General features: G+C 35.7%; 1 protein-coding gene across 1 annotated transcript in view; it reads left to right on the top strand.

Moving 5' to 3' along the window:
• PDZD8 (PDZ domain containing 8) overlaps positions 1 to 14101 on the top strand; it is a 64120-nt gene that overhangs the window by 43923 nt on the left and 6096 nt on the right. The window lies entirely within an intron of this gene.

The following is a 14101-nucleotide window of genomic DNA, read 5'->3' as shown; positions in this document are numbered from 1 at the left end:
GTGTTTTCATCAACTTCTTGGATACAATTTTAAATTTTTTGTTTGTTTGTTTGATAGAGCTCATTCAAATTATTAAGTAAACTGAATTATTCATACTTAAGAAATCAAAGAAACAAATAACTCATGCTTTCAGAACTGATGCAGATTCCATCCCTGTAATATGTGGAAAGATAATATTTACCACCTTAAAGTAAACAAGTAAGATCTACTTAAGGACAGTTTCTGTCATGCATGTGCATCTGACAGTCTTCTCCCCCCCATGCCTTGTTCACTATGCTTTTTTTTAAAATATATTTATTTCTCAGACATTCTATGGTATTGACTAATTCTTTGTTCATTTTTAAATTAAATGAGGGGTGAGGTGTAAATTCTTTTGTTAAGGTAATTGGTTGGGGTCGCAAGCCAGCCCTGTTTCTGGTGGCAGGGAAGGGGGAAAGGGAAATAGAAAGATGTTGCGTTGTGAAATCTGCTGGGTATTTTTCTTATATATTTCAGTAGCTATCAATAAGATCTGTTGCTAATTTAAAAATAATAGAGCACAAAGCCAGAGTATATGAAGTTATAGTGAGTGCTGAAGTAAAAGAAGTTTTTAAGCTTGACATAATTTCCTATTCATTCTTCCACTTACCTTACGATAGGGAAAGGAGGAATTGGTATGTATTACTTCACTGAGCCAGAAAATACTGCAAAAAAACAGTCAAAATCAATGAAGTTATACTTCTCTTATGGGTAGCATCCTGTTCCTCTTGTAACTTATTTTTTTCTTTGATTCCTAGTAAGCTGTTTCTGGAAGAGTATTTTTCTTTCAGCACTTTTGCATGCTTCCGTGATTGCGCTGTGGGGTCTCAAATGGGTTTCTGGAGAACTCGTATGTTCTGCTACCTCCAGAAATACATGGCAGGGAGGTAAATTATGGGAGAGATTTCTGCCAGAATCATGACTAAGCCTCGTGATAATGCACAGTCCCTGTTTCAAACGTTTAACAGAAATCTTTGTGGCACAGCTAAGTGGGTTTTGTTTGTTTTGTTTTCTGGACATCCGTTGTGTTAAAGCTTTTTGATAGCCTAGAAATGGAGGATATTGGACTCTCTGTCTAAGTAGCTATACCAGTTCTCTTTTCTTGTCACTCAGATATCTAACTGTAGGGGGAAAAAAATCCTACTTTTTTGGTAGCCAATTACATGATCAGATTGATTACATGGAGAGAAAACTGCAACACAAAGCTCTCTTCCAAGCCAAACCATTCTGTGATTCTGAGAAATTCAGACCTTTGCATCTTCATGAAGCATTTATAGAACCTAGGCTGCAAAGTTGGATAGCGTGTTGATTCCAATTTACAGATAACAGTTTCTAAATCGTTTATCAGATATATTGGGAAGTGATCTTTATGTGTGTTTGGGAGGAAAAAAGAATCTAGAATATTTTTCAAGTGCAAAGCAAATGTAGCTAGGTATTGATTTCTTTTGCAAAGTGAATTGTCAGTGTTTGACTTTGTTGGTGTAAAGATCTTTTTCAGTTTAATAGTTGTGGCAATTTTTAAGTGATGAACAGTAACGGTATTAAAATCTGGCTTCTAGGTGTGCTGTTGTCTTGGTGCTACTAATTAGACGTGACATTGAGCTGCTGTTTCACTGCCTGGCAGCGACTTGTGCCCTATAGCCATAAACAAATTGATTTGATGTGATGTGTTCAACAAAATAACCAGAATGGATGTATGGTTGTGGAAATCTTTACTGGTTATATAGTTATGTGTTTATACTGCAGTGTTTTGTCCAGAACTTAATTGAAAACAAAGTGTGGTTTGGCTGCCTTTCTATGTAGAGAAAGATTATTATATATAAAACCTTGGCCTTCTTACAGTAATTATTCGGAATAAGCTAGATACAAATCCCCATCTTTTCTGGCCTTGGCGATGTAGGATTTTGGAAGAAAACTGATCTTCTGGTTTTACCAGGCAAAGGGTGCGGTTGAGGAGTTGTATGTAACAGGAACTTAATTTTGATACAGACAGATCTTCTATTTAATCTCTGAAGAGCTGTTATAATGACAAATCAATTTACTACATCTGCTTTATTCCTTTGAGTTTAGCTAGTTCAGTGGGAACGTAGGAATCTGAAAAGTGATCGGGTCATACAGGATATTATTCAGGCTTGTGCTTTTCTTTAATAGCCATCTAGCCATTAATATGGATGAGAAATGTTAACAGTTGTCAAAAAGATAGTATGTTTATGCAGCGCAGAAATAACAAACTGCATTCACTTAAGCCCTATGATATTTCAAATTGTATAATTACGTTGATTCTAGGTACCTGCAAGGTCCCTGTGGCTTAGACAATGTTATTGATAAGAATGTAATTTATATTACCTGAAATTGTAATGGTTTGTTTGTAAGAGTATAGTCTCTTACATATTTTTGCACACCCTTGTGTAAGTAACTGTTTAAATATGTCGCATCTTTAATAAGTTGAATGACACTGCTTGATTTCCTCAACTGTGGTACAAAGCTTGATCTGATAATCCCGTTAGTTGAGATCAGCCAGGCTGCAGGGCTGGGGAGAGCTGGGCACACCAGTGCCTGCTGCTGCAGCATCTCCTGGGCTGCCCGCACCCAGTTCTGCCTCGGAGCAGGGCTTCTGCTCCCATCTCAAATCCCAGAGCTCTGCGGAAGATTCCCAGTCAAGGAGTGTTCGTGAAGCTCCTGCTCGTTTCAGAAGGTGCGCTGTGCTCCAGATGTGACCCTGCCATTAGCATTGCTGCTGCTCTAAAGAAAACACTTCTGCTCCAGATTAAAATCAACCTATAGATAATGCACTTATTCTTTCCATCAACATTTTTCCTTCAGAAATGTAACTTTTAAGCCCTTTAAAATGTGACTTTTAAACCCATTAGTGAGATCTAAGAGGTATGATTTGTATGCAATAGAAAGTAGTATTGTATATTTTATTTCCATGGAAACTGGCATCTGTGATGCGTGTTACTATAACTACAGTGCATAATAACTTTTCATATTTCTAGTTTTGATGGCAATATCCATGTCAGTAATCAGGTGGTTAATGCTGCTGGGTGTGATAGTCAGAATTGTCAAGCAGTTTCTCTGTGTGGAAAAGAAAACTCTTCACCATGAAGATTATTTCCGTTATAAAGAACTTTTGCCTGATAGTCTAATATTTTGAATTTATTACATGAAGATTAATGGTAACTGTTTTATCACTATTAATTAGGTACTTCCAAGATAAATATAAGTAATTACTAGCTGTTGTAGAGGATTTGCTTTTAATGTATACACTTGAATGTTTTTCTTTTTTCTTTTTTTTTTTTTGCTTCCATCTCAGAGATGAACAAAACCCAGGCCTGACCTCTCTCTCGTGTGCACATATTCACAGTGCATAAACTCTTTATGTTCTCATTAATGTCCTTTATCTGTAATTTGCATTGCAGCAATTCATAACAAATTTATAAAAAACTCCATTAACTAGGTAAACTTTCTATTGGTTTGGTGTCACACGTGGTATTATTAATGAACTTTCTCTGTTCTTTTTACTATCCAGTTTCAGTAACGTTATTTCAGTATTTGCTATTAAACTACATGAGTTTTTTATGACATATTTATATGATGACTGAGTCATGCTTAACCAGTATTGGAGGAAGACTTTTTCCATCAAAGACATAGAATGATATAAGGTTCGAAAAAAAAAGAAAAATCAATTTTTTCCATTTTTTCAGGGCCAAAGGAAATCATCACAGTTGGGTTTAATAAAGACTAAAAGGATGTCAGTGAGTAAGAGCACTTAAAGAAGAGCTACATTGGTGTTTCTATTAAATTGCTCTCCAGAGAAGAGCTCCGTGTAAAAATGAAGGTCTGCATTTTACCTGCTTCTGACACTTTGGAGTTAAATGCAGGTTTTGTGCTGCCTTGTTTGTCTTTAACTCCTCCATTCAACTCCTGTAATTGCCGTTTAGTAAGAATGCCTCAGCAATTCGCGATAATTGCTAAACAGTTTAGTTTTTGCTGTCACATAACCTGTTTCACTGTACAACTGGAAGGTACACTTTTTTTTTAATAGTAGCTTAGTCAAAGAGTACCTGCAATGTGCCAGAAGTACTGAGGAAAATAAGATGTAGCTCCTTATTTTGTTCAGCAACTACCCTGCCCTGGATTTTGCTGATGTGAAATGTTTTTAGTGCTCATCAGGCAGATGTGCAGATGTTTAACTTTACTACCATGGATTGTCACATTTATTTCAGACAAATAGCGTGTGATGGTGAAGTTAGACATGTGCGTAACATTTGCAGTATTGTGGCCTTAGTGAATTATTACTTTAAATGTGATCTTTGTCCGATATGTAACTCACTTCAGAATGAAATTACCATCATATTTTGTAACTTATGTTTTTTGGTTTTTATAAAATACCGTGTAGAACAGAAAATAATGAGGTCTACTGACTTGCTATATGAGAAGACGAGTAAAAAAGTTTCAAGAAATTTATCCATAAATATGGTTCTTTCTAAAAGTGAAAAAAAAAACAAAAAACAATCAAACATGAAAACTGCAGCCTTCATCTGAGATAGTTGTGTCTATCTTTCCAGTATAGCTTGGAAAAAATTCTATTATGATTAGAGATACTTGAAATGGACAAGAAGAGATTAAAAACAGTGGAGAATAGTAAAAATCTTAGATACTCTAAAAGCAACTGAAGGTAGGTCCACGCTGCATTACAGCACTATAATATTGATATACCTGAAATAACTCAGCAGTACCAACTTATCTGTACTAAGGTTTAGCGCTGTCTCAACATCAAACTCAGAGTGGGCTAATTCATCTTGTGCTGACTACTTTGACATCAGAATACAGACTAACTGGTTTAAAGTCAGCGTGTACATTTCTATGTTTTAGTCACAAGAGAGCGTAATAAGAACTGATTACTCACTGGCCATTTCCAGATGCCAGTAAATGTAACAAGTCTTTTGAAGGCAAAGGTGTTTCATGTGTGCGTTTGTGAGGGCTGTTGGTTGGTTGGTTTTGGTTTTTATTGCTCTTAGGAAAGGGGAGAAGAAATAGGAAAGTGGTGTGTAGGTCATGTGTATCATTTGCTGAGTGGGAGAACAGTAACCACAATTTAAAAAAAAAAATTTTTCTGGACCTGAGTTTTTCACAACTTAAAAAAAGTCTTTAGAAGGTCTGGTGCTATTAGGACTCCAGTGTTTCTTTCTTAACTTCTCTCTGAATGGTTTATTTTCTAGCATTTGAACTGAAACTGTACCTTTGGAAATGGCTATATAATTCCTCTGCTTTAATCCGCGGTCAAAGCTCCATGTGACAAGTCCGTGGCAGTCAAACTAAACTTGCAGAGATACTAGTGATGGTGGATGAATGCCTGAGTCAATCCATTGTGTTAGAAGTGGGTAATTTTATAAAATTCCGTGCAAGGAAACATGAAGGGTCCCCAACCTAATGATTTTAGTATCTGTTCAGTGACACCCAAAAAGGCACAGACGTGTAGCCAGTCCCATACAGTACAGTATGATCAGTAGTGCCGTTGGTACATGATTTGCCAGTAGTAATTGGTGTTTCAGTTGGTTATGTATACTTCAATCTGCAAGCGTTTTCCACTGATATAATATATAACACAAACATATGTATACAAATGCAGTAATTGCAAAACTGACAATATTGAATAAAACTAAACAAGCTGAAGAACACTTTCTAATGTTGCAAATATTTGTACTAGAAAAATTGTGCGAATATTCATTCTCAAGATGATTTTGAGTGTTGGCTGATTCCTTTGTTTTACTGACAAAGACTGTTTTCAAGACAGAATGCATTGTTCAGAGTTTTTTGTTGTGAAAGGTGATCAACGTAAAAGGTTGACTTTTTTAGTGGACAACAGATGAGGCAAGTGAATGGCTGCCGAGGACAGCTATGTGAGTATGGAAAAACCTCTCTAGAGTCGTGGGTTTTCAGAGCAGGGTAAGAGCTGCAGTGGAGGAAAGCAGAACACCAGGTAAAGCAAAAAGCAAGTAATTAAAATTGTCTAAAATTTGAAGGATCAGCCTGGTTCAGAAACACACTGCAAACACTTCAGTGAACATTGGGTAAAGGCAAGGGATGGTTTAACTATCAGACTAAGTGATATAGGATGGATTAAGAAAATGTGGTTTTGCACCTAAATAATTTCCATAATATCCCGGTGGAGACAGATTTCTGATAAAACTTTTGTATTTTTGTATTCACTGTAACTCAGTCTTGTTTGCCATGAAGTTTTATTTTTATCGGTAGTATCTGCTTATGGTGAAAGCTCATTCTCCAGTTACTAGCTTTTTCAGACTTATTTTTCTTTTGCATGTTAAGTTTTTAATGGTTATATCAAATTTCTTCTTCTAAGCAAAACGGGCAGAAGAATATCTTGTTGGGAGTTGCTTAGTTGTGTACTGTAAAATGAATGGTGCAAAACCAATAATTTGTATCTTCAGGATGGATGTTTGACAAATTAATTTTTTTCATAAGCAGATATTTTCCTTTTTTTTATTGAAATTTTTATTCATATATTTTTTAAATGTTTAAATATATTTATAAATTAAGTTATTTTGAATAAACAAACACCCCCCACCCCCTGTTCTAGTGTATCTAGAACAAATATGTGTTCATTCAACATATTTGTCTAATATGTTTTGGCAAAATATTTTAAAAAATCGAGGGGAGGGAACCAAATCAATGTATTTGTTGGAATTAACTGAATCAATATAAACCTGGGAATAGGGGGAAAAATACATGAAAATTTTCAACCAAGTCTGATATTAAAGGTGTATGTTTATTTGTTATTGAGAGAACATCACATGCAAGAAAGAGTATGTTAATTATTGTCCTAGAAGTCTTGATACAGATTTTAGAACAGTAACAACTTTAGAGTTTAAGATTTAGCTTCAGTCATATTTTTATTCAAGTACTCTTAGGAACACATTTTATGAATGATTTGAAAAAATTAATCCACAAATCAGTAAACTAACTTCCAAGTTTGTAAGTGTGTTTCCTAGTATGTGTTGGTTTCTTAACATACAGTATTGCTTGTAGCTGTGATGTATACCGATGTTTTAAGTAGCTGGTATATAATCTTTTGCATTAGATTGCCTTCAGCTTTTTTCGTAATAGTGGTTTGTAATTAATGCCTGTTTCTAGTGGGGGAGAAAATAAATGTTAAAAAGAGTCAGTTTTCTATGTAGGGTTAGTTTTATTACAGAGGTTATTTCTATTCTTTTTATTGTTTGTCACACTATATAGTCTATAAATACTACTGTAGCTTTTGATTTTTTTTTTTTTTTTTTAACTCTTCTGTCAGCATGTTTTCACACATCTGAACCTGCTACAGGAAACATAAAGATTAAGGAGATGGAGGCACATGTCCATTTTTAGGTACTGAGTTCCTGGGTTTGTTCTTTTTTTTGGTCTGTATCTGTTTTTATGTATATTTGAATGCATACTTACCAGGGAGTCGCTTGGGAATTCCAGCCGAGTTAGCAAGTTTATGAACTGAATTTTTAATGGCTTTCTGTGCAACTGTGTGTGAGTGTATGTATGTAATACACCTACATACACATATGACATAATAGTGAACACAGTTTATAGTTGATAATCAATACATATGTTATTGACTGCTGACCTATTTAAGCATCCCAAGAGCAAGGCTTGCTCTCAGATGCTCAGAAAGCTGTCTCCTCTTTCTGTTGTTGGGAGTTTTCTCTATGCCTGGGAAATTTAGTGTCTGTCATCATGGATTCCTTGGTCGAGGTCCACATCAGACACTTTGTATGCAGGATTGTTTTCTGACAGTTTCCCCAGAACACTTCAGGGGTTGTCCTCCCATGTGGATAGCAGGGCCGGAGAATCGGTTGCAAAAGGCTTGTGCTACTCTGGTCCTGTAGTTCTGGGCTTTGGGGCTGTGTCACAAAGAGAAGAAAAACATCTACTCCTTCTCTAAAGCATAGATGGAAATCCTCTCAGAACATTAAAAAAAAAAAGTCCTTTTTTTTCCTTTGAGTCTAGTGTTACTGAGGAGTGTATCATGAGATTGGCGATACCTGTTTCCTTTCACTGTCTCCTCTAGCCCGTATAAATAATCTAGCAATCCCTTCACTGTGCAGGTCATGTATAATGACTGCATTCAATAATGGGGTGGAAAAAAGAAAAAATGTTAAAGTCCATATTTTAAAGATATATGCCAAAAACCTTTTTTTAATAATATAAATATCTGAGTCTTCAGAATAGAAGGAACTACTTCCTGGTTTAGTACTTTAATGTTGTTTGATTTTTTTATTTTTTTTTTTTTTTTTTGGACATGAAATATTCCTTCCTCTCCTCTCAGCATGCAGGGTTGTCTGGGAGAACGTAATAGCTTACAGGCATATTTATAGACACTATCTCTTCTTTTTCCCCAAAACACATTACACCATACCTTGCAAGAATACGTAAGATCCACTGTAGTAACTCTGACGGGTTGGAAAAAAATAAGGTTTTTATATACAGTATAGTACTGCTGTGGTGTCAATTTGTGATACATACAGCATGTTACATAGCACTGATAGGGATTAAGAAATATTTGTAAAAATATTGTTCTTTAGTTGATCTAAAGTCAATAAAATAAGATTTCTTATATGTGCTTGGGTGATCAAGCTTTTCTTAGCATTTATTCAAAAGAGTGTGACATTCTTGCTAAATTCTGATGAAGATTTATAATAATGCTTACAAATAGTTAAGCAAATATGGAATATTAGTTACAGAGCAAAATTTAAGCTTTCAGCGAAAACAATTTCCTTTTTAGTTCCTGAAAACAAGTAATTTGTTTAAAAGCCAAAGTCTTATACTCTAATTATCATTCTGTGGCTTAACTTTGTGACTCTGTTTTTGTATGCATCTAATAGTTTTTAAAGTTTAGCTGAATGATGTTGCACTACTAGTAAGAGGTTGTCATACATACTTTTCCAGATGATGTAATCTCCATATTTATTGAGGACATTATTTATTATGTCTTAGCTTAGAAACTAATGTTGTATCTAGTGTTAACTTACATTGTAGTTATGACTTACATTGTAGTTATGAGACTACAGTATTATTGATGACATTCATACGTCTCTATTCAAAAATAACCTAACTTTGTAGGTACAGTTTTGGAAGCAAATAGTAAATGAGATGGCGTCACATTTGTGTCTGTTGCCTAGAAGAGGGATGTTTATTTATAATCCCTGCGCATTTGCAGATTCTTTCAGATTGATGATTTAATGAAGCATTTGAAGATTAAAACTGCACCTTGGATTGACACTGGTTTAAATATTTGGCCATTTAAATGATGTTAGCAAGGTGTAAACTTCTGAATGTTCACTATGTAGCTGTGAAGTTCAGTATCAGTATGTTAAAAAAGGTTGGAAAAATTTATTTTCACTGATATCCAACATCTGCTAGGCTTTCAGCATGACAAGGCTGAGGTAAGGAAAGGTGGTGAGACACAATATAATTTTCTGCGGCATTGTATTTCCAGAGCATACTTACAGTATTGAACTGAAGGTAGTGGTGGGGTTACGCTCTGCAGTGGCTCATACGCTGATGCATATAAATGAACTCAAGCTTGTACTGTGAAATCAGTGCTTATAGACTTCATCCTGTAAAAGTCAGGCATTCGCAGCCCCACATCAAAATGTTTTATTAATTTTAAAGTGAATGGACATCTTGTGTCCTCTTCGTGGGTTTTTTTTTCCTTGAATAATAAAACACTATGGAAATTACTTATTTTCATTTTTTTTCCCCAAGATAGTCATTCCTGTTCTCTTCCATCTTAATCTCAACAAGTATTTCATAAATAATCTAAAGGTTGCTTACCTTTTTAAAAAAAGGTACATTTTCTAAGTTCCATGACACAGTTTAGCTCTAACTCCTTCAATATAAATTACTTGGAATATATGCCTTTCACTGACAAGCATGTAATATTATCTGCTTTGTCTTGCTCCTTATTTAAGTAACTACTAAGGTGTGCAGGAACTAGTAAAACAGAGCTATTAATTAGATCAAATTAAAATAAACTTGCTTTAATATTGTGTAGCTAGTTGGTTAAAATTTCCCTTTCTCCTAGGCACAGCTGTTAATTTTTCTCCCTTGCAGCGAGCTTCCTTGATAATAAATGTCCTTTCATTATCAGTGATTTTCTTCTAACCTCTGTGTCATTTAGCTGATTCTTGTCCTTCTGATGTTTCGTTTTCCAGTAGATCTTTGGCTCTTTGTGTTTATTATCAAGTTTTAATTTGAGGGAGAGGCAGAAAGGCATAAAGTATCTGTGCTGGGGAGTACGACGATGCTTGGTTCTGTGAGTGCTGGGGTGGGGGCTGTTTGAGAGCTTGAAATGGTGTTTACCTGCACTGCAGCTAGTGTGAGATACTGGTGGTGTTATTTGGTGAGACATTGGAGTTGCTGGAGAGAAAAATCAAGGAAACTATTCATCTGGTTTGGGTTGATAAAACCAGTTTACTTCGTGAGAAAGCTTGTAACTGTGCCAAAGTTAATAAAAAGTTGAGATGAACTTTGCTTGTTATGTTCAAAGGCGTTCTCCCTCCAAAAACAGCTTTCCATCAGATACTGCTGGAATATTGGAAGTCTCCTCGCCATCAGTGAGTCATACACTCTGTAATCTGCGGTTGGTGTCCCTGCATGGGAGCCAAATGTTCAGAGGTACCTTAAGTGTCTTTGGTCCCAGCTGTCCCTCATTTCTTTCATGTGGTCTCGCCCTGGGGGAGGAGGGAAGGGTGAAATGCTGGGAATCACCTCAGAGGTTTCTAGTCCTTTACAGTAGAGAATATTTTCATTGTTAAGTCATCCACTATTGAGATCTGCTCAAAGTAGTGCTTGGATTCAAAGGAAGCTCAAGAGGATGAGGGTCTGTACTGACAAACTGTAAGAAAACTTTTGGTAATTTTTTTTTTTTCCTTTTTAGTGTCTACTTATGCCCTTCCCCATACGTGCTCATCATGCAGTTTGCTATGATTGCATGTACTAGCAGTGGTTAGAGATCACTGCTGCCTTTCTTAGAAATGCTAGATGTTGCAGTACCGGCTCTTTTTTTCCTTCTGACATTCTCTTTCAAATAAGGCTTGTTGCTTTCTGAAGAGTGAGTCTTTAGAAATCTTATCACTTCTTTGTGCCACTCTGTAAATGGATGAGAAGATATCCAACTGTAAAAGAAAGTGGATTTGCATGAGGTAACTCTTGTCAGAGTGTTAGCATGGCCAGCTTCCTTCAGGAGTTGGATGTTTTTCTGATCTGCACAAGAGTTATCTTATGTTGCAAACAAACTTACAGCAACGTTTCTTCTGCAGTGACGCAAAACGAACAAACTATCTTGGATGAGCCATGACTTTGAAACATCTTGTCTTATTAATTAACTCCAATTCTGGGCATTAAGATCCAGAACTAATGTAAGATTTCAGAAGAAACTATATATCGTCAAAATAGATGTATCCCTAAAGGAGCGTAATTAAATGGCCAGAATAACTTAGTGTTAAGAGGAAAATCATCCTATTCTGGTGGTTTTTTTTCCCCTCACCGTTCTGTCTAAGCATCCATTTCTTTCCTGAAATTCTCTCACTAAAGAGCTTTATACTTCAGTGGACTAAAAAAAATTAGGGCAAAAAATGGTTATAATTTACTTTTCTGTCCTTTGTAATATTCATGTTTGTCAGCATTCGTGAAGGGAGAGTTTAATTTCTGATCTTCATTATGATAGTTTCGTTATCTATTCAAACATAAGGACTCAGAAGTCTTTTTCCAACCTTAGTCATTTAGAGCAAGACTTTGAAAGGAACCATCACACGAAAACTGAGATTTGAGTACTTAGACTCTGTAGCAAATTGCAGAAATAATGGTCTCCTCGTTGTTTGATAATAATACACAGAGCTACATAGCATAGGGGAGTGATTTTTGGAAGGAGTTTTTGTTGCCGGTTTGTATGCTACCACAGCAAATTCATGTCACTTGTGATTTTGACAGTTAAAATATTCCACTAGTGTTGTTTGAAATTGTAGTAATTGTTCATGCTGTTTCCATACAGCACATGCAACATTTGTGAATTGCTGACTTAAAGCCATGTTATATATAAATAAAGGACTAAAGCAGAACAGTAATTCTTTTCTTTAAATAAAGTTTCTCTTTTCTTCCACAGGTATTTTGAATACTCTTTCTTTGTTTCTTAACACTTAAGAGCTTATTATTTAATTTTTAACAACTTAATTATGTATCAGAGTTTCTTTGACGTAAATTGGACGAGGGGGAATGGTTTTAAACTGAAAGAGGGTAGATTTAGATAGGAAGAAATTCTTTACTGTGAGGGTGGTGAGACACTGGCCTAGGTTGCCGAGAGAAGCTGTGGCTGCCCCCTCCCTGGCAGCGTTCAAGGCCAGGTTCGATGGGGCTTTGAGCAACCTGGTCTAGTGGAAGGTGTCCCTGCCTATGGCAGGGGGGTTGGAACTACATGATCTCTAAGGTCCCTTCCGACCCAAACCATTCTATGATTCTATGAAATTGGAACGGCCTTAATTAAACAAACAAACAAAAAACCCCCAAAACCCCTGCCACAGTTGTTTCTGTAGACAACAATTTACTTGTTTGCATTATAGAAGAACCTTGAATCTTGGAACTGGAATTAAGCTTATATTTGGTCTTGTATTCTTACATACATTACTGGGTATTCACAAGAGACGTTAACGTTTGAGAGAAAATATTAAGTGATTGTGGGAAATGCAGAAAATTAGTGAGAAAGCTTAGAAAGTTAATGCAAGTCTGCTTCTTCAAACTTAATGCTGTTCTTAAGCAAACTGTTAAGTAGCGTAGCATTTTTATAAAGAACTGAACAACTATTAACAAAAAAAAACAAGATGTGGTGCTATTAAGATTGTAGGAAAGGAGTGAAAGCCATGCAGCCAAGGAGGGAGGCGTGTACCAAAGTAATCCACGTAATCTGTGGGAAGCCATTGTACAGCACTAAGCAAACGAACACATCCTCAAAGAGGAGGATCAACTCCAGATAGTTCAAACATTGACAATTGAATAGCAACAAAGTAAATGCAGAAGGAAGGCGAAGACTGTCTACCTAAACTCAGTAAATTGAAACCAAATAGAAAATTTCCTGTGGAGATTTTCTACAAACAATGTCTGTCTCTCTGTTCTTGGGAATCAAAAATTAAATCTCTGGCCTTGGAGCTGAAACACAGACTGAGTTCCTCTTTCAAATAGACAGAATATACATTGGTGGAATGATTAGTAGACAGTCATTTGAAATCAGTCCAGAAGGAATATGTTTCAGGAAAAAAAGTGCATTTTTAAGTTCATTAAGGACAATCTTTATTAAGAAAAAGTTGCCAAAGATCTCAGACACTGAGATGTGTAAACAATTGACCACTATCTAGATATATTCTTCAATAAGGACTTCCAGATTACGAGAGATCCGTGCATGGGTGTGGGATGAAACTCTTCTACAGCGATTGCACCTCAGTCTTTTTTTTTTTTAAGAATAAGATATTTGAGATTATTGAGTTAAAATTTATCTTGCAAGATAAATATGAGGAATGGGTTCTGAGTCTTTGAAGAATCTTCTTAGTTTATTGTTAATTCAGATTTGTTCTAAATATGCTTTAGCAATGTGTTAAGTACATAAATTTTCTCACTCCAAACACCTTTTTGCATAGAGTGCTGACGAGCTACTCATAGGAACAGGTTTTACAACGCAAATGTGGTATGTTCAAAGTGATACCTAGATTGATGGTACAGGGCTCCTTTTAATAAAACTTCTTCCCAATAAAATGGAGGTTGTGTTTAGTTGTGGCTTTGTTAGGACTGGAGCTTTTTGCAAAGATGAGCCTTTCCTGCTGATTTGTATTTGCATAGGTTAGCTCAGTATTGTAATGAATTGTATATAAACTATTGAACAGAAGTGTACACACATACACTTATATATATATATATATATATATATTTATTTTGCTGACAAGTCCTTGCACTGCTCTCTAGTTTTGGCATATTTGGCTCTTCAGAATTGGTGACATGTGGTTCCATCTTTCTACAAAGGTGTGAA

This window comes from Nyctibius grandis, chromosome 4 (assembly GCF_013368605.1).
Source record: "Nyctibius grandis isolate bNycGra1 chromosome 4, bNycGra1.pri, whole genome shotgun sequence".
In the NCBI taxonomy this organism is placed as follows: domain Eukaryota; kingdom Metazoa; phylum Chordata; class Aves; order Nyctibiiformes; family Nyctibiidae; genus Nyctibius; species Nyctibius grandis.
This window is presented reverse-complemented; position numbering and strand designations above follow the sequence as displayed.